The following is a 20,804-nucleotide window of genomic DNA, read 5'->3' as shown; positions in this document are numbered from 1 at the left end:
ACATATCATTCATTATGGTTTTATTTTATGAAATATGTTGCAAAATTACTGCAGCAAATAGGTTTGCGTGGAAAACTGCACCCCTTACTGCAGTAGAAAAGGGATGGAGCCAAACCTTCTCTGAGGAACAAGTCCTGACATTAAAGGACACGTTGAACAACTTGTTTTCCATCAAGTTTTGGATTTTGTTGTGTAGTTTGAAAACACATCCTTGAATGCACACCCACCTTCATACACCATAACTGACCCATTGTTCTCCAGTCCTCAGTGTCTTCCCACTGAGCCTGGATCAGCTTCTGGGAAACAGAGTTTGGCTGAACTCTACTTACCAGCTTTGCTCAGGGGGGAGAATCAATAACCTACAATATGCAGGAGGTCAGACTGAAAAATCTAATGGTCTTTTCCAGTGATAAGTTCTGTGAATCACCCAAACTGCTCACTGCTGAAGGATGTGGGACATGAGTGGTGTACTGATGGCAGCAGAACAAAATATATCTGCTTCTAGAGACCTACAAACTTTAGGTGAGTCTAAAGGTAGTGTCCTGCATTCATCACCACCAAAATTCCTAATTTTTCTGGGTCACATAGCATCACGGCCACCTGTGAACTAGGAACAAGAATCCCATTAATTCTGAGGCCCCCAATGCACCTAGCACTTCAGATTTTTTCCCTTCTTCACAAAAACTCAAAGGAGAAACACCACTGCAGGGCAAGGAACACTGTCTTCTTAAACTGCAGGATCTGCTGCTTCTTCAATAGCTGGAATGCATCTAATACCTGATAGGTTCCACCACAAAAAACCCCAGTAATATTCAAATCTTGAAGACAGGCTTATATCATATAGCTGACACACACCATTGGCATGGCCAAGGATTGCAATATTCAGTTAAACTTCATGAATTTCATCCTAACTAAATAGATATTTTTGGCAACAAAGAACTGAAAAAAACCCCCACATCGTCCTCAGATCTATTTTAATTTAAACCAGAAGAGAACAGGGACATTTTTTCCCCCCTTCAAGTACATTTTAATAAAATTAAAAATAAAAATAGCTCTAATTCGCTCCGATGCATTTAGTCATCTGTAAAATTCTAAGTTTAAAATGAAATCACCATTTTATATTCAAACAAGGTCAAGAGAACAGCACTAACGAGGACTGACATCACAGCGAACAGCAGCCACTGCTCAACGCTTACATCAGTGTTGCTTGTTGCTATGGTGCTTAACCGACTATTAATTTCTGAAAGAAGGTGATTATAAAGCAGCCATATGAACCTCAGTCAGATGACACCCTTCAGTACCAAACACTGATCTGCGTTACTCCTCTCTTCTGCAAGTTAATTTTGTGAATCACCACTTTTGTGATGTTAATATTCCCCTTCCAACTTGAAACTTTGGGCAAGAAGAGAGGCAAGGAGTTAATTTAGAAGCAAGGGACTTTCACGTTGCTTTAAATAAAAATCATTTTGCGGAGAGTGATATTTCTTTCCTTTTTTTGCTGTGCTCCAAAAGACTAAAAAGCATGTGTTTTAATTTCTGCAGTGATAATAAGCTATCAAATTAACAGCTAAATTCTGCTCTCCTGCTCTGCTCGATGTGCTGCTGTAAATCCAGGAGTGTCTCAGCCTGGGACAAAGTAGCAGTGAAGCTGATTTGACCATTCCTTAAGGATTTGTAAGGGGACCTTGCTGTGAGGCTGTGCTGCTGCAGCTCCCAGTCCAGCACCTATGGATGCTGGGCTATGGATCTGGCCACGTGGCCACCAAGACCAGCCACAGCAGAGTTTTCCCATTTGCACACAGGCCCTGCCCTGCTACCAAACAGCCTTCTCAGAACATGGCTCAAAGCCAAAATGTGCATCTTTGTGGCCTTGCTCCTAAAATATAACTGGACACCTAAACAGCTGGTTTCCCAGGCAAAACATGGCTTAAAGGCACAGCAGTGACTCCCAAAGTTCCAAGTCAAATGCTCCAAACTTTATGCGTGTTGCCAGAAGAGCTTCTACTTGTGCAACTAAGGCACAGTCCTGGTGTTTTTAGGATCAGATCCTTCCTTCATACATACTTTAGAAACTGTGTGCAAAACAGTATTTGTATTTACCTTCTTCAGTTGCTCCTGTAAAGCAATCTTCAGTTACAGCCACCCAAAAAGGTCACTCTTCTTACCCTGCAGAGAAAGAAGGTAACACACGTGACTCTGGGTCAGTGTCAGCAACAACACCCGAAGCATTTTCATTGGCACCACATTTGCAAGTACAAACATAAATAAAGCAACAAATGAATCTAATCGTGTTTAATGGTGAATGACTTTCAGAGAGAGTTAATAAAAACAATCAAGTCACAGGACTGGTGCTTATCAGTACCAGCTAGTGTGAGGCTCTTGAGCATGAACAACTTGGTCTTTGGGAAGAAACAAAAGCAGAAAAAAAAAACCATGAAGATGAGACATCTTTGTTCTCTAGCATAAACTTTCTTAATCTTGATGTCTATCAATCTATTTTCAGTTTGAATAATAGATGAGTTCAGTTCTTTGTTTCAGAAATCTGACTATTGTCTGAATGGGTTCTCCTTACTTAAGGCATTTTAAGACCATTTGTAATCGCTGCTATTTTAGCTTCTGGATCCTTTCTTTTTTCTCATCCTTTTCCATAGAGACACAGTCCTAGATGAGATTTTAAAACTAGCTGCATCTTCCTAATTCAAAAAGTTGTTTACTGTCTTGGGATATCTTCTCATTAAGCATTATCAAGAGCACATCAAGCATGCCAAAGTGGCAGGAGCAGTGGTATTAAAAAGCGAAATAATTAAAGTGTATCTTTATAAAAAGTAGGAGGGAGAAAACAGCACGTGTAGGATTTTTTTACCCTGTATATTACTGCATCTTGTGTACTCTCTCTTATGCAAAAGAGTATGTAATCTTTTAAGAAACATGACAATCTGCCACTTTCTGTTCATGTAATTGGGATCAACATATGGTACAAGAGAAAAGAAAAACATTTGTTTATTAATTTAGATCAAGTTACTAACTCAAACCACTAACAGCATTCAGAATTAATTCCACCTCAGTTGACCAAATACTTTAACAGAGTAAAATTATAACATAATTTCACTGAAATGCTGATCTGCTGCTGCAGGGGTGCAGAGTAATATGTAATACAAAGAAATATGTGATAATTTGGTGACACAGATGACATCATACGAAACGGAAAGTCGGTGACATGTGGATGTGTAAGACAGAGCTACGTGAAACTCCATTTCACAAAATTCACACAGTGATGTGGAGTTTTGGGGGTGTTTGTGAAACTCACCAAATGGTAAGCTGCACTATTTGCATCACTAGGTTAAGCTTTTTACTGAAGCAGTAAAATACCAACCTCTGGGAAAAATCAGAATCTTCACTAAGTTGTTTCAAGAGAATATGAACTCATTCGCCATTTATTTTGGAAGGAAAAATGTTTTCACAATGAGAATGAGGCATTATTTCTTTACCATTGAAACCTGATTATTTTTAGCCAGAAGAAAAAAGGTTACCTTGAGATGAAATGCATATTGGTTTTATCTGTTGCTCACTGGCACTTTATTTTTATTTTTTATGCTTTGATTGAAAAGCTTTTCACAGGTCTTGTAATGCAGTACCAGAACATCAGGGGCCAAAATTCGTACGTGTTTGCTGTATCTGAAGCCCTACGTGCTTTGCTGAGGTAGACATATAAGACATTCCTTATTCTGCACTGTAAAGGACATAACACTACTCCATCATAATAGGTCAGGGCTCACCTTCCTGAGAGTATGTAAAACAATACATCTTTTATGTAAAATACATGACCTTTGACATGTGATGTGCTCTTAGATTAGCAACAATAAAGGCTTTTATCCTGCTTTGCTGCAGGGGTTATCGTGAGTTTGACACTTTAAACCTCTTTTCATATTTATCTGTTTTATAAATTTTCTGGGTATTTGGCAGTCGGATCCTTATTTTGGCAGTATTTTGGCAAGCAGACTTCATTTCTACCCCGAGTCTTCATGATAGCAAATGAACCATCTTAAAACGTACTTTTTAAGGAAACTGCTGAAAATCATGTGTTTGCATAAAATGTGCATTCCATATTTCTTTGGGCAGTGCTGAAAAAGGGCAGGTAAACATTTTCTAAACACGTTTGTGACATATGAACCAAATGCACTCCAAGGAAACCCAGTAACACCAGCCCAACCATCAGCTGGTGGGAGACCAATGGAGTCTACTGAGGGCAACACACACAGAGCACCGAGGAGGACTCAGCTCTCCTCACAAATTACTGCCTGATTAAAATCCAGACTGCTTTTGTTTCTGGTTATCTAACGCTGGCTGTATGCTACCTGGCTTTCAAAAAATTTGGATAATGTACCATTGAAGTTAAAATGAGCAGCAGAGACAGCTGTTCCCACCTGTGAAAATTTCTCATTAATAGTCTAAAAGTTGAGTATCTCGAAACGTAAGAAACACAAATACAGACTTTCCTCCTGAAAATGTTTATACGGGTGAGCGAATTGATGTAGGCAACACACATTCCTTCCATCATGCTGTCTTTAAGATAAACACAAAGTACCATCAACACTGTAAGTGTGTGTGTGGAGCAAACAAAGAAAAAATCCCATCTTACCAAAGCAAGACACTTCGCTACACTCATATTTTCCCCCCAAGGAGATGATTAAAATAGAAAATCAAACCACAAACAAAAATCCACTTTGCAAGCGAGTAGCAGTGGTCCTGCTGTCTCACGAGCAGAGGGAAGGAAGGTTTCCAAGCCCTCAAAGCCATCCCCAAGGCTCAACTGATATCCCACACAGAGAACAGCCCATGCAAACCTACGTGCCCTGCACAGATTTTACCAGATATTCCTGAAAACATGAGATTTGTTCACCACGTGCCTCAGTTTACCCACCACTGAGATGGGTAAATACTTCGGTAACATATTTTGAAATCCTTGGATATGAAGATGCTTTCTAAAGTAGTGCATTCAGCAGGATTTTGGAAAGACAACAATAATCTTAAGAAGATCGCCACCTGAGCCAGTGCCGTAAACGCTTCAACAGAAAGCCCCACTATTGCTCTGGATCAGGTCCTACCTCTTTACCCAGTACCAAGGGACCAGAAAAATATCAGAGGCTTTGCCATTATACCTGCTGTCAGCTTGGACCTTGTAACTCTTTTGATCCCAGAACACTTATTCCATTTAGTGATCTCCTTCAGGGCAGGGAGGTCATTTCAGGGAGGCTGCAGGATGGAGCCCTAACTCGAAGTGATCACTGCAAATCCAAACTTAACTAATAATATAGAGAATACACAGAAATAGAGAGCACTGCAGAATGAAAGTCTACTTAAAACAGTAACATTTTTACTAATATCTAAATGAGAAGAGCCTTGGGTATAGCCAAAAATAGATTGACAAGGACCTTGATCCCACACAAACTAGCACTGAGTAATTTTACACAGGAAAGTAGAACACCAGTTGAGCTGCTCCCCTGGTCAAAATTACGCATATACATTTTTTTTTGCCAGTGTCCCAGCCCTGAGAAGCCTGCAATTCGTTACAGGAAACCTAAAGTAGCAAAGGAATCTCACCTTCCCTACCCAGAAAGAACTCCTTTATTTTTTAAAAAATCAAATATATATATATGTATATACATAAAAAAACTATACACATCTGATCGCACAAGAAAAAATGTTTTTAAAATGAGATTTTGATTCATTTTTCTTATAGAAGACCAGCTGAAATATATTGAATGTGTCTGATTAAAATATTTACTAAAAAGCTTCCTGGAAGCTTTAAAATACCAAAACCTGATCCTCAAAATAAGCACTTCTGTGCAGTAATTGCTTCTAAATAAAGTGAACCGTAACCACCTAATACAACTGTTTCTTCCTTTCAAAACTCCCTGAGTCACATTCAACTGCACACAGGCTGAAATATGAAATATGTCCTACTATTCTCGTAATCATTATTTTTTTGTCCAGTGAGAGAAAAGACACAGTCTGTGATTCTGTCAACTGGATGTTTGTACAAGAAAAAATAAATGTTTTTCATCTGGTATTTTGCTAATTCTGAAAATACAGGAGGTACACTGATCATGAAGAACAACATCTGGTACAAGGCAGGCTCGTGGCCCAATCCTGCACACAGGTTACTTTTCTCACACAGTGCACTTGGTGGGGTTACTTGCACTAATACACACAAATCATGTGTAGAATTGCTTTGAGGGTGGTCAGCAGTTGTTTTGTTTTGTTGTATCTATTTTAAAGAGCTTTCCAGCTTTCCAGCAACCTCAAAAAAATGTATTAAATTAAATATTTTAAATAATCTGGGGGAGAAATATTTTTTCTGATCACTGTCAAGGTGGCCACTTTTTATTGTGCAGCATGTATTAAATCTCAGGAGGCATGGCACAGGAGATTTTCTACACCAGGAGTCATTATCACCTCCTCAGAAAGTAAAATGCAGGTGGAACAGTAAAACTGTGAGAGGCTGAGTGCAGTTCTTTCACCTCGCTTTGAAGAGGGGGAAATGGATTTGGTACAGGCCAAAACACAGGGATATCAATGCTTGCTACCTTGCTGCTTCACGGTGGAAGGAGGGAGCAAATCATACTGTATTTTTCATTTTCAGTCATTAGCAGGCTGTTCAGAATCTCTGGCTGGTGCTTATTATTTATTCTAAACAGAAGTAAAATAAAATAAAAATAAATAACAGCACGAGGACAAAGCTATGCACAGCACATTTGCTCTTTCAAAATAATATTACCTTTCAAGTCCACCGTAACCTTGGAAAAGAATAACTCGGTGTAAGCCAATGCTACGAAACTAATCACGATCCTTTCCTCCCCCGCTTTTTAAACAGCTCTTACAGGGAATACGGGTGCAGTTCGCAGACAAGTTACCAACAGCTCGCTTCCAACACGGAATCTGAACTGCGATCGCTAAGTCTTGCATCTTTTAATGATGGATTGGTCGCTTGCCTCCGCGAATCGCCCCGTGTAACAGGGCTGGCCCTCACTGAATCCATCCCAGGTGAAGGTGAGGAAGCACCCAGGCTGTCAGGTGAGGAGAGGCCATCCCTGAGCCAGATCCCAATTCCCTGAGCCAGGGGCCATCATCTCCCTATCCAGATCCCATCTCCCTGAGCCAGGGGCTATCATGTCCCTCTGCCAGATCCCATCTCCCTGAGCCAGGGGCCACCATCTCGCTCAGCCAGAGCCAGCCATCAAACGCTGCCGCCTGGCTCCTATCGCCAGATCTTCCCCGCTTCTTAAAATAACTCCCCGTGCCTCAGTGCCAGCCTTAACCATTTTATGCCTGCGTTACAACTCTCCTCCTGAAACTTGACCTCTCCTGATGGCAGTAACGGGAGGAATTCCCGTTCCCGAGCGCAGCGGCGAGCGGGGCTCCCGGGCTGGCTGCGGGCACCGCTGCCACGGGCACCGCTGCCACCCACCAGCACCGGCCCCGCCGCTGCCCGGCTGGGACCCACGGCCGGGGTCCTCGGGGAAGGCTGGCGCTTCTCCACAACCCTCCAACGCCACTTTCCACACACGCAGTCACACAGAGACACACATCTTCCTCCTCTGCCGTGACCCCGGCGCTGCTCGGGGGCTCTTTCCCCCAACACAGCCCCCCCTCCGCCCCGGGGCCCGTCCCTTACCTGGCAGGCGAGTGACACTCCTGGTCGTGGTCATGTGAAAATATTTTCGAGGTATCCTTTAACAGCCTTTAAATATTGAAGCCTAAAAACAATATTTGCTGTTTTACCTTTTGAAGCTTTAACAAAAGCTTTGTTTTAGCATTTACCTCGATGTGCAATAAGAGTTAATAATCAAATCCGTCCCAACCCCCACAAATGTTAAACAAAAAGATAAAAGAAATGCAAATAGCTATTGTCATGGAAAGTTAAAGTACCTGTCTGTATTTTTAAGTGAAAACTATTATCTCTATCAATCAAAATTTAAGAATACAATAGCACTAATCACACGAGGTGCTTTGACTGAGGTACTTTTCCTCATAAAAAGTTTTTTTTTTTTTTAACTGGTGCATAAAAGTAATACACTTACAATTAGACACGGTATTTGTAATTTTGTTATTAAAAAACCTCAGCAGTCTTATTGTTAATAAATGCCTCTGAGTCTGTAGGCTGATTCGTACCCAAGAAGACCAAAGTCCCTACATATTTTAATAAGGTTGATGAAATTTTATTCAGATTCTCACACTTTCCAACATGTGGTGGAACAGCACACTCTTCTGTTTGAGAGGAGTTACTCAAACGAAGGAAATAGTTAATTGGGAACCAAAACTACTACTTCTGGCCTCACCGCACATTTTTCCACATTTCTCCAAGCGCTGTCTGTGCTACAACCCTCAGCCTCCAAGACGTGCCCTTTGTCGTCTTTTCTTTAATTTTTGATGCCAATTCCCTCTCGTCAGACCCTGACGCTCTCCCAACCCAGCACACATTACGTATACACTACATACATTGTGCAGGCACACCGCACGGATTCTCTCCAAAGTCATTTTTAAAACTAATTTGTCCAGACGGAATCAGTAACCGAGCTGCGCAGTTAATAAGTGCAGGAGCGAGCGACGGTAATTACGCCTGTACTAAAAGAAAGAGCCCGAGATTAAAATACCTATAAGTAAATAGTTGAGGCAGGATGCCATTATGCAAACTCCGCTCTCGGGGAGGGATGTCTCCCACATTGAGGAGCAAGAGGACTGTCATTTTTTCCCCCTGCAATATCAGGTTTCCTACTCCACAGCTCTGGTACTCTGCATCATGGCTAACATCTCTAGTGTGCTATTAATATCAATGAAGAGACGATTCAATTTCCACATAAGAAAAACCTCCCTATTACAGCGCAGACATTCGAGTGAGGACCCTTGCGAAGGAAACAATAAAGACCAGAGGGTTGCCTTTTCCCCCCACCTCCTTCTGCCTTTTTTTTTTTCCCCTGCTGCTTTTGCAGTTGCTCACTGTTTGAAAGCTTTTAGCTAACAATGGAAGCATTATCTTCAGGACAGTTACAAAACAGGATTTGTTAGTACAAAGAATAATAACACCGAACTCATTCCCCCCCACTTCCCCGCCCCGCAAATACCTGCCTATTGCAATATGGCATTTAGTACTTGATTCAAAAGTATATTCCAGAAACACCTGTGTTCTTGATCTAATTCTCTGCAACAAACTCCCTCAGCGGACCACGTTTGCTGAAGAAGGCTTGGGCAGTTACAAACAAACAAACATTTTGTGCATTTATAAAATGGAACAGAAACAAAAGTATCTTATTCTACCGAGTGCAAACTTACCCATGAATGAGGAAGAAAAAGGCTTAGAGCTGTACAGTAATTCCCAACCAACTGCAGAAAGTTGAGAGTTTGAAAACACTAAAGCACTTTTGACTATCCAGCCTTTCTGTGCTTCAACACTGGCTGCAGTGTAAGGAAGGACTGAAGGTATGTGGTCTAAACACAACAAAAGCCACTGCCTTACTCTAGATTAAATATGCAGGAAGAGGCCCCTTTGCATAAACACAAACACTCAGCAAATGAGTAACTGGCTCAAATCAGACGCCTGCTGTGCATTCTACCTGTCCTGATCTCTGACAAGCTACACGGCTTGTTTAAGGGGATAGGAGCTGCAAAATCAGATCAAATCACAGCACTAAATGCTTTGCTCCTCTAATAGTAAATAACAACAGCACCAACAACTCCACGCCAAACGTTCATTTCTAATCTAAGCACTGCTCTGGCACAGAGCTGAATCGTGTGCTGTGCCCGCTTTGGCTCAGTCACCCATCTCGCCAAAGCAGAAGAAACACAACCAAACACCACCTGTAAAATTAATTTTCATTAACTGTACTGAAATCCAATACATTCCTGACCGGGTCTTTTCTTAACAAGGATTTAAAATTAATACAGAGACTTCTGGTTGACAGATTAAATCTGCATTTGCTTGTGCTGTCTCTGTTTTGTTTACTATATAAAAAGACATTCCACACACAGAGCTATTTTAGCTGTTATGAATCACTGCATAATGCACACCTATTTACTAGTTTATTTGGGGAAAAGGAAGAAATTTCTGAAATGTTCCTTAAAAACATTATTTTCAAAATATTACTCTCATAAAATGACCTCTCCAAACTATATTTACTTCAAAAACAACTAAATTAGAGACTGTGATAACCACCAAGCACATCTATGCATTTATTATTATAATCAAATATACATAATTATATACTGTGATTTACTCTTGCTTCTAAGAGAAATAAATTATTTTTTCAGTCTCATTTATCCTTCCAGTCTAGAAATAGAATGAAGCAGCACGATTTTAAAGCAATTGGAATTCACCAGTGTCCCCTCCTAACTTAAGGAGTCAAATCACATTGACCTTTTATTGTAAGTCCCAGCTACATGTTGGTTTTGGTAATTTAATTATTTTTTAATAACTTGCAGTATTAAATGATTGCCATTGAAACACAAATAAGATTATAGTCCTCTGCCTTACTCTCTGGAGCTCCAGACTACAGCGTAACATGGTTGCGTCCGGCCCCAAAATTTCATTCTGAAAGAGCACTTACACGCAGACAGACACGGGAAGATTCAGGCTTTAAAAGATGCAACACACATTTACTGGATTCTCAAGCATGTGTCACAGATTATTTCAAAGGATACTGGATATAACTCGCAGTTTTAATGGGGATCTAGGCGTGTTCAGTTCCACTGAGCACTCATACAGTATGGAGGGAGTTTTTACTTTTCCTTCGATAAACTCACCAGGTTAAGGCACAAAAACGTTGCTAACGTGAGCTAGTCAAGCCTAACAGGGTAAAAATCCTTCATGAAAGAATCCGGCAGGAAATTTTAGAGCTCCTGTATCATTCACCATTTTTGCATTGAAATGACCTTCCAAATAAGGTGTCAGATAATACGGTTCACATAGATGATAGTGATCTAACCTTGATGCAAATAAACCATAGAACAAAATTTAATCAGTATATCACTGTGTAAAAGCCTTTGTCCATCCCAATGGAGCTTCTAATGACTGTTTTGGCAGTTCTGGCTGGTAGTTATGCCTCCCTGCTCATATATATCTCATACTGGTTGAGCAAGCTAATGGAACTGCTGTTAGTGGAATCCAATATTAATACTCTGCATCGTGCAAAACTAGATGCAACAGAATATATTACACAATTACAGGTAGTATCTAATTCCACAGGTATAAGATACTGGTTTCTAAATTAATATTTTAATAGAGAAAGTGTTATAAATACTACATTTCAGGTAAGATATCTATGAACTCTGGATCTGCCAGTCTTCCTGCTGCAAGCCTACTCTGCACTCACACAGCACAGACACAGGACCCTGACAAAAATTGGCAGGCAAGCCTTAGATGCTGAGTGACACATACTGATGCACAGAGTCAAAGATGTCATCTTCATGCAAGCTCCACTAGTTATGAGCCTGAGAGAAAAATGAAACAAAAAAAAAAAAAAACAAAACCAAAATAAAACAAAAAAAAAGCAGGGGGAGAGCAGAGCAAGACCTCCACAAAATAAACAGGGTGTACAGTTTCAAAGGCTACAGACACAGACATTTCATTGTTCAAGCCAATTATCAGTGGAAAATAATAACAACAGATGGATTCAGAGTCACTGACTTTTCATATGCACTTCATCTCTGCACAACAGATGATGAAATGCGAGAGCTATCTCGGAAAGGCAAAACATCTTTCAGTAAAAGAACTCTATACTCCAGATGGGGACCTTCTAAGGCAGCTGATTATCTTCTTATAATGTTGTAAGATAGACTTACTAAAACATTTCCAGAACTGATCAGATCAGATGAGCACAATGGCATCATTATGAGGAGTAAGTTGCTCCGGTCTCAGACTTGCAACTAAACTACTCAAGAGATTTCAGTGGGGTCAGAGCTGCCCATCCCCACCTTTACATCAAGTAGTGATTCTAAAAAACGGGTCCAAAGCTGCTGTTCACAGCCTGAGCAAAACATGGGGATCAGCTTTGCCTGGAGAGGGGATGCAGATGTGGGGCCATTGAGTCAGTGCCAGCATGAACTGGTCCCCAATAAAAGTTCCACCACCGTGAGCAAGGTGAGCCCCCTCACATTCTGCAAGCACACATTTCACATGGGGACACGGGCAGAGACAAAAAACGTTTGCAAGCATGACTGTTTCCACTATAATTGCCAGATGTAGAGGGAACTCATCTTCCAGGAGGAATGCAAGCTGGGAGTAACCGAGTCAATGGAGTTACACCCACAAAAACTGGTGTGAGGCACAAATAAAGCAAATTCTTTCTCACAAAGCCTTTACAAAAAACCCATCTTTTTATGGGAAATAAAAAATTGCTTTCAAAGGGAAATAACAAACACATGTAAATTTTGGTGGTTCCGGTGATAAGCAGTTCCAACAAATGTCACAAACACCTACCTAGCACAACCTTCTCCCACTCAACCTGAATACCACAAAGTATGTGTTTTTGATCACATGAATCAGGTATACCACAATCTCAAAACTTAAAATAAGAGTAGTGGAAAAATTAGCTCATTAATCTTTAAGACAACATTTCTTTAATGGAAGAACACTACATCAGTAGAGCATTAAACCGAACTGGTTGCCATTTCCACAGTTTCTTCTCCAAAACACCACAAGGAAAATGTAAAAAATGGCACACTCTGTAAATCAGTACTGCACACCGAGGGGTAGCGATACACAACACACACACACTGAACTTGCACCTACTGCTAATTTATTTCACAAGTTACAAAATGTTTCTTAAGTAGGGGGCTGTCGGCTTCACAAACGTGAAGGGAAGAGATGAGTTTGTGGGCACAGCATTTCTCCTCTTTGTGAACTACTTTGTCAAAAGTAAATTCACAGGGGAACATACGAGCAAAGAGTAAATTTTGCCCAGGGCAAAATTCTGCAACTGCTTTAAGAAGCAAACAAGAACACAAAAGATGTGTAATACAACCATCTGGCTCTACTCATGCTATATCAATAATCCCAAAATTTATCCCCACCCCCTTAATCAACCCACACTGATGCCACAAAACCAAATGGCATCACTTATGCTTCCTGCCCATCACATTTTGAAATGATATTTAATATGCATACAGTACATATTTGCATGTTAATCAATTACTTTAGGAAAAAATATTTTTGCTTCTTGAGCTATTAGTTCTGCTTTTTTCTACTTATTCACACTGGGATCTCTAAAACCACCAAGAAAGTCCTTGTGGTAAAGATACTCTCATATCAACACAGCATCTCAGGTATCAGGATAACGTACCGGTCAAAATTTCAATCTCTTCTTCTCTCTAGTTTTGTGTCACAGTGTGAAAATAGCAGAGGGTGAATAATAACGTGCCAGCAAAATTAGCTGTTCAAGAAACACGGGTAAGCGATCCATTTTGAACTCGAGGTTGGATGCATTTCTAAGCAACACCCTATTTGGGAAGCAGGGAAGGAATGCCAGAGGGAAAGCAGGGTATCCCATGTGTCTTTTATGTTGAAGATTTGCACCGATTTTTCAGGCCTCCCCCATCCAGAAGCCAGCCTCCTATGTAAAGGAGGAATACGGGGAACTCCTGGCCACAGATGGAGGACAAGCCTCCGATGTGCATTGGCTGAGTGCTGCTCTCCCTTCCCACCCCAAGCCCATGGTGGAAGACCACCTTAGGATGGACAGACAGAAAGACAGCTATGCAAAGTGACCAAAAGGGTGGCTCCATGATTGTTTGGGGGGGGGGAATTGTGTTCTTGAGGGGAAAATTGCCCTCCTAACCATCATGATTCATACCACGAGCATGCAACGTGAAACCAGTACCAAAACCAACACTACAAAGACAGTCTCTCTCTGGCACTTCGTAGACTGACGGCCACGGCCCCGGGGGCTGACTCAGAGCTCTTCTTCTTAATCGACTTTTCTGCAACAACTCACCCAGCCCAAACCCTGCCTATCCCCACGTCTGGCTGGCTGGCACCCTCCCTGTACCTGGGCGCTGCCCGGGGGGACACACATCACGGAGGGAACAGTGCCCATGGCCCCGCTGTAACACAAACAGATGGCTGTTACAGAGAAATACAAGCCCTGAGCACTCATGGCATAGGTGGAAATGTTTTGCAGTTATTTTCTTTGGAAATAAGCATATGTATAGCGGTTATGTCTGCTCCCACATCCAGACTACCAACCTGAGATCACAAACACTTTGTTAATTTTTTTATTTTTTTTTTTTAAATCCATTTTTGGATTGCTTCTGCTGTTTCTATGGCTTGACTTGTACAGCCTCTTTGTAAGAATTGAAAACAGTCTCCCACAAACACAGGAATGGGTAAATGCTTTAGAGAGCTAATCCACACCTGGGCTACGTAAAAGGGGCTCATATTTTCCAAACAGAAACACAACGCCTTTTATATTATGAACCAGATCTGGATCCAAACGCTAAACCCTTCACCACATCCTACATGGGGCTCTGCAGTGGTCAGGGGGAGCAGTGGTGGGTCGTAGCTGTGTCCATGTTTCTGCAGGAGCACTGGCTCCAACCCAGTGGCAGCCACGGACAAGGAGTCATCTTGGCCATGGGCTTGGATGCGAACGGCAGACCCGTCCTCAGTTACACCACGGTGAACGCAGGGTAATCCCCATCCCGCACACGCCTCTTACAGAAGAATCTGGCCCTGTCTCGTTACTCTTGTTAGAAAAATGAAGGCTGTGACAGAAAATAGCTGAGAACTACATCTTGCCAATGCCAAAATACAATAATAACATGTTCAAAGATTTAATTTAGAAGACTACAAAGTCTAGCTCATACATCATAACACCTTGAAATAACACTTTAAGGTCAAATCCTGTGCATTTTTGGAAACCACCAAAACATAATGAAGTTTTACTTAAACACAGCATTTACATTTATAACGCATTTCAGATTCTCCAAGTAAGCTAGACCACATGCTAGGAAAATGTACTTCCCACAACATACAAATTAAGTCATGTACAGCCTTCCCTCCGCAGGCTGAACAGCCACCGGCACAAATGGAAGTCCTGTGTATGGATCAAAGGCAGCATGTGGACCTCAGAACATGATTTTTTATATTTTGTTTTTAATTGGCAAAACATCAAATCCCACTAGTAGTTTATTTTTGTTGCCTTCCTTGCCCCTTTTCTACCTCTCCCACTTATTTCACAACGGAACATTTTTAAACCACCAGAAATCTTTGTGGCAAAGATGATGTCATACTGACACAAGATCAGGTGTGAGGTATGGTATGAATAAATACTTATCCGCAACCACATTTAATTTTCAATGGTTGGGCATCAAGAGACAAAGAAGTTCTTATGCAGACATATTAACTGAGGATTTAATTTCCAACGGTCTGCATTTAAAAGAGCAGAACAACACATAGTGCGAGCCTAGAAGAAAAAAGGAAAATGAAAAAAAAAAAAAAACTCTCACAAAAAGCCAAAACCCCTTGTACCTCTCTTGTTTTTGGGAACGCAATGCACAGCCCTGCTCTTCACAGTAATAAATATGCGATGCTTGATTACTTCGTCTTCTAAGTCACCGATACCATGCAGGATAATTGTCCTTTATGCACTGGCAATAAAAACTCTCCCTACGAAAATAAATATCTATTTTACAGTAATCAAGCAGGAACTAATTTTGTACTTTTTCACAAGTAGCCATTTACTTTGGCACTGAATGGTAATGTGTAGTAGAGAAGGCAGTATATGCTTTAACCCAAGAAAAATTAGACTTGAAAATTAATACACAGTGAAAGACAAATTTAAAGCAGCTTTCTTGTGTTCTGACATAAGAATATAAAAATGACACGAGCAACTAAAGATTAGTTTACATACTTTTCAATCACAGCTGCCGCTCAGTAACCACAATACCTTTAAAATGACATTCCACCGAAACAGATACATTTGGCTGCAGCAGCGGCAAGACACAGTTAACATGAAATTAAAAGGGCATTTTTTATTTACACACATCATACAGCGCTGAGCCCCAGCACAATTACAATGGAAAGATTTTTAGCATGATTAATTTGGAAATAATCTAGTGATAAATAGAGTGCATTGCAAGTGATTCTGCCGAGCAAATTTTTATCACCAGCCTTAGATGTCAAAACAGAGTTTCAGGGACAGAGAGAGAACGAGTCACATCTTCTTGGTTAATATTTAATTGGGTGCTAAAGATTCCTCCTAAGGACCTCTGAACCATCACTGACAGCCCCACAAGATGTCCCTATCTGTGAAACAGATACCAACCCTTTCTGTATAAACTAAAATAACATTAAATTTAATCAAACCATTCAATTAATAAATCACTTCAGTGGACATTACAGCCCAAACCCTGTTTAATTACATAATTTTAAAAATATTTGCACACTGCAACCACTAAGATTGGCTCTGAGGTTTCATAATACACATTTAACACTTGAGTTGGAGAACAAATTTATTTAATAAATGCAGAGCTAAGTGCAATAATGCCACTCCACTCAAACTGCAAAAATCACTTAGCATCTCCTGCAAGAAAAAGCAAATAAAACTTTTTCCCCATTTAAATTCATGTCCCAGTTACCACCAGCTCTGGCAGAAGCCACCTCCTTTCTGCCCGTGTCCCTGCAGTCAGTGGGTTGCCCGAGCCCAGGAAGGGGGTGGCAGACCTGGAGTTTCCCCCATGGCACAGAGCATCTCTCTACTCCTCCTGCACATGGAATCCCCGGCCTCCCTCTCCTTGCCCTCTACCTCCATTCCTCCCTCCCTGCTTTTCCCTCTATTTCTCCCCCCATGATACTCTTCTGCCACTTGTTCTCTGCTGCTTGCTGGTACTCCAGTTCTTCCCATTCCCACCTCGATTTCCTGCCCTGAGCTTCCCTCCCCTTCTCTCTCTCTTACTGCCATTTGAGATAATTGTGGTTAAAAAGCTGGGGGGGGGGGGGGGGAGAAAAAACACAAAAAGCCACAACAGGACAGAGGGAAGAGGCTGGGGAGGAGAGCAAGGAAAGAAAATAGATTATTAATGCCAAGCAGAACTACACAATTTCCAACAACAGCAAGAGACACTCCAGAGCACCAGGATGAAAAATAAAAGTCGTGGACCAAGTGAATTACGTGAAGCAGGATTCAGGTTCTGGGATGGGTGTAACGCCTGTGTTCGCAGAAAAACCCCATGTATCCAAAGGAACCCGTGTTACTGCCATATATAACTAGGTGTGACAACATGGGAGAGGTTTAAATACAGATGGACTGAGCGGTGGCCTTAAATGAAGGTGAAAAAAAGCAAAGCTAAGGGTTTGTCACAGCTTAGAGGCACAGCTGTGTGCACTCGTACAGACTTTGCATTCATTCATATAGAGCACAGCTTTCAGATCCTGTGGTTCCAGCATGATTTTTGGACGAAAGTTGAGCCTCAAAAATAAATAAGTCTATATTTGGCCTGCCCTGGATTCTAAATGCTCTCAATAGTACTTTGCATAGAAACAATCTGAATTAATACAGGTTAAGTTTTACAGATTATAATATTCTTTACCAAGCCAATGGATGCACCTCTAAAATTCACTGCCCTGACAAATAGTAGAGCTCTTGAAAGTCTGCTTGTATTAGTTTTATGGATCTATTCTACTGCTTAAATCAGGTCTCATTAAAATTACCATCCACACAAGTTCTCCCACTGGGAAATCTACATGCCAGAGCTACTCCAGTTCCGCAGGCAGTGCTCGGAGGGGGTTGCATATTGCAAAATAGCTGTGGACACGGTGGGGGGGGAGGACGGGGAGAAGAACAAGAGGACTTCAGGACAGCAAACAAGTTACTCTTTATCCTCCTCTGATTTTAGTCACTGCAACTTTTGCTCAGGCGGTGCAAATGCATCCCTGAAAAAGAAATGCTACTGCCAGAAATTAAACTGGGGGGGGGGGGGGGTGAGGGGGATGTGATGTAAAAAGTGTCCCTTGGAAAGCCAGATCTGGCCTCAAACATCCATTTTAGTGTTGGAATGGCAGGTTAAATATGCAAACACTGCACCTGACAACTTACACTAAAGCATATGATCTGCACACTGCCCCTCCAGTTTAATTTTTAATAGTAACAGTACTTAAATCTCAGCATTAATGTATTAATGTTCAAATGAATACAATTAAAGGCATCTCTATTTTCTTCAGTCCTAACGACCTGGAAGATCTCTCCACCCTTCATATTTGCAGGGATTATTACAAATATATTCTGTAGCCGTTGTTTTGGCAAAGAAGCAAAAACCTTTGCCTTTTAAATATAAAGTAACAGGAATAATGAATAATATATCTTCTGATTTTTGTTCTGCCATGATATATATATAATGATATATAAAATGTTCATTTATTATTATCACACATCCTAGGGAGCAGACATGCAAAATTACTTTTTTTTTTTTGTCTTATAAGGGTCATTTATCATACGGAACATCCTCCAAATAGGTAGTCCTAAAATCTCAATTTACAAAGACATTTTTTAAAGCTGAATTCCTCAAACAGGGCTACTCTCCTGATGGCTAAAATAAAAACTTTATGATATTAAAATAGCTGGATTTAAGGAGGGAGAAATGCCCTGCATTTTCTTTTAGAAGATCCTGCTCCGACAAATTAATGCCTGCCTATTATTTTAACTAAAACTTGCCACATTTATTAGTAACAAAAGTGCTGCACGACTCTCTTTAGGCCAAATCTTGAAAAAGAAAAGCATCTACTAAAAGAGCATTAACTTTTATCGTAGCATCTGTGATCTTTGGGTGGGGAAAGGAAACACTATAAAGAACGAAGTCTGTATATACAAACTATCAGTCAGATTTTAACACTTATGCAGAATAATGCAAAGCTTTATTTCTTTTTGATGTTAGCAGGCTTTTTTTCTTTTGCATTCCATTTTTCAATATGTAAAATGACAAAATGCAAAAAAAACCCAACAAAAACACAAAAATGTGCTTGTTAGGGCTGGCCTAGTTTTTTGAAACACGCACAAAAAGAAAACCCACTCATACAATCTTATTTTAATATGTAATAGAAGAATCTGGCAAACATTAGCCAGAATAAGTCTAGCCAGCGAACACAGACTAACATACAAGTCTGCTGCTGCAAAGCAAAAGGGAAATCTGATCTTGTTCTCCCAACACACAAGAACAGCATCTTTCACCTGAAGAGCACTGACAGAGCGTGGTGCAGGTGTCCACATGGGGCTGTGGCTGCCCCTGAGCAAACATCTGCTCCTGCTCAGCTCCTCAGTGCTTACACCAACACCCCACCTTCTTCTTGGCTGGCAATTTAAAAAAAAAAAAAAACAAACAACAAAACCAAAAACAAACCCAAACTCAAACCTCTCAGTCATCCCATCTCCAGCATGTCCTCAAGTCAAGAGTAAATGTGTGTCTTCTCCCCAAAGCAAGGTCTGCACTCACTCCAGCATTGGCCACTCTCATTTTGGGAAGCCAGACCCAGCAAAACCTCAGGCAGCAGCACAATGCTCTTTTCACAAAAAATTCTGTGCCCAAAAATCTACTCCAACTCATGCAGCTTTGAAGCGGTACCCAGAGAAAGAGCCAGGCATAAAACTACCTCCAGGGGGAAAGAAAAGAAAAAAAAAATATTATCAAGAAAGAAAAAGGGAATGGGAGAGCTGGAGTCAGCACAGCTAAAGATTCCGATGAGGAGGGAGTAGAGATGGAGGACAGCTACAAATCCCTTAATTATAAACCTAAAAATGTTTAAAAACCAATCTCACGCTAACAATTTGCGTATTTTGGGATTACCTATGGATGAGGAAGGTTCAGCTTAATCAGCTATCTGTGCAAATGGATTCCCAATGTGCCAGAGCTGAACTCAATGGACAATCCCGTTAGAGTGGAAAGAGCACATGAAACGCCCTTGAGAAACGTGGCTAATGCCACAAACACTGAGGAAACAACCGTTAATAAATTCTTCCATTTTCAGGCTTAGGAGGCAAAGGGCAAATGTTGAAAGAAGCGGAAGATGGGAAGGGCATGGCTACGCTTCATAAAAAGTCCATTTCATGTGTCACATATTCCTGAGGCAGGTCTCAGTCTTCACATTAAACCCAACATTTTTAATCCACTAAAATAAGCCTCCCAAGAGGGAAACAACTACATCTCTTCTTTAAGTCACCTAAACTTAAGATGTCTCTCCCTCTTCTACGATAGGAGACAGCAGAAGAAAAGTCTCTATAAATAGAGAGAATAGAGAGTCTTCATAAAAAGAAAAAAACTGGAAAAAGTGTCTACTTAAAAAGCTTGCAAAATGTATGAATTCAGGTATCAGAGGCACTTTGTAAAACTCAAGTTAGGACTTTCACTTTTTGATCACTGCTATCCCACAGGACAGAAGCTGCTCCCACATCTGACCACATCATGTCAGAGATTCACTTGGCCTCTCTCTCTAGCTTGTATTTACCCAGGAAACATGCTGTGGACCACCACGTATGGAGAAAATCACTAGCAGAAATAAACAAACTGGGACTGGATAGTTCCCCAAAACCAGGTTACACACTGAGACAGATATGGGTTTGACAACTGCTGTAAGACCACATCTCAGTCTGCCACCCGTTAGCCACAGCCCGCACCAGCTGTTGGGATGCAGGGTCAGGAGAAGGCCCATGTGGTGGGAAAAGACATGAGGAGCTCTGCATTGCTGCCATTATCAGCCATAAGCAGCCACTCAGCCTTCAAAAACACATCAATGATGCTGTGGGGCCCAATCCTATCAAGGATCT

General features: G+C 41.0%; 1 protein-coding gene across 12 annotated transcripts in view; it reads right to left on the bottom strand.

Moving 5' to 3' along the window:
- The window catches only part of FOXP1 (forkhead box P1), a 382,430-nt gene that overhangs the window by 220,670 nt on the left and 140,956 nt on the right, over window positions 1-20,804 (bottom strand). For 5 of the 12 annotated variants that reach the window (XM_032699414.1, XM_032699408.1, XM_032699405.1 and 2 more), the window contains one exon: window positions 2,101-2,166. The gene's annotated coding sequence lies outside the window, so the exon portion shown is untranslated. Of the gene's footprint in view, window positions 1-2,100; window positions 2,167-6,587; window positions 6,664-7,675; window positions 7,720-8,499; window positions 8,514-8,654; window positions 8,675-9,330; window positions 9,482-20,804 lie in introns of those variants that run through there. The other 7 variants (XM_032699418.1, XM_032699420.1, XM_032699419.1 and 4 more) reach the window with 7 other exon arrangements.

This window comes from Chiroxiphia lanceolata, chromosome 11, assembly GCF_009829145.1.
Source record: "Chiroxiphia lanceolata isolate bChiLan1 chromosome 11, bChiLan1.pri, whole genome shotgun sequence".
Lineage (NCBI taxonomy): Eukaryota > Metazoa > Chordata > Aves > Passeriformes > Pipridae > Chiroxiphia > Chiroxiphia lanceolata.
The sequence above is the reverse complement of the archived record's forward strand: the minus strand, read 5'-3'. Positions and strand labels throughout refer to the sequence as shown.